The 955-nt window shown below is 38.8% G+C and overlaps 1 protein-coding gene across 1 annotated transcript in view; it reads right to left on the bottom strand.

Moving 5' to 3' along the window:
• Positions 1–955, bottom strand: part of ccm2l (CCM2 like scaffold protein) — a 23247-nt gene that overhangs the window by 5824 nt on the left and 16468 nt on the right. The gene's annotated exons all lie outside the window — the stretch shown is intronic.

The following is a 955-nucleotide window of genomic DNA, read 5'->3' as shown; positions in this document are numbered from 1 at the left end:
ACCACCATAGTTTGGCCCTTGTCAAAGTCACTCAGATCCTTATGTTTTTCCTGTTTCTAACTTTGATGACTGGATGTTCACTTGCTGCCTAATATACCCCACATGCTGACAGGTGCCACTGTAACAGATAGTCAGTGTTATTCCCGTCTCCTGCCAGTGGTCAGAATGTTATGACTGATCAGTGTATATTTCAAGGATTTGAACTGTTTACTCCTGCCTACCAAACTCTTCATGACACAGTGACTCACAAAACACTGATAAAAAAATGTGATAATAAAATTGGAGAATACATTAATTAGAAGTTATAGTTTACAAATAACACAATTAGGTCTGACAGAATTAACAAAATAATAGCTGCCAGCAACAGTTAATGCCCACTCACACACCAACATCTAAAAATTTTACAAACAGTGCCAGCATACACCCAAGTGACTGTGTGTTAGCAGTTAGCTTGACAGCATCACTGCCAGTCCTACTGGTAGTCACTCTTTTGCCAAGCTTCTACAACCACGCACTGCAAAGCTGTGCAGATGAATTTTGCTGTGCGATTTTGTGGTGTGACTGGGTAATTCTGCCATTGTCAACAATGAGTGGAGACTGTTGAAGGAGCACCACAATGTGCAATGGGTTGGTCACATGATAGGTGAAGGCAGGCAGCTGCAGAAGGCTATCAGCTACTGTTTGCTAGCAGTTAGCCAAACATATTTAGCTCAACTATGAGCAACAACATTTTATTCTGGTGGTTCAAAGCTGCTACATTCAAACCCTGTTTTGTTTATGATATAGGTTTTAGCTTGTTTGCTTATTCATTAACAGTTTTAGTAAAACAAGGTAATTACTATGCAACTAAACAACTGGCTCACCAACAAAACAGGGGTTATAACCAACAAGCTGTTGTTTTCGTGGGAATACAAATGATACATAACAGTTAAAAAAATTTTCATTAAAGATATAT

This window comes from Monopterus albus, unplaced genomic scaffold (assembly GCF_001952655.1).
Source record: "Monopterus albus unplaced genomic scaffold, M_albus_1.0 scaffold157.1, whole genome shotgun sequence".
Taxonomy (NCBI): domain Eukaryota; kingdom Metazoa; phylum Chordata; class Actinopteri; order Synbranchiformes; family Synbranchidae; genus Monopterus; species Monopterus albus.
This window is presented reverse-complemented; position numbering and strand designations above follow the sequence as displayed.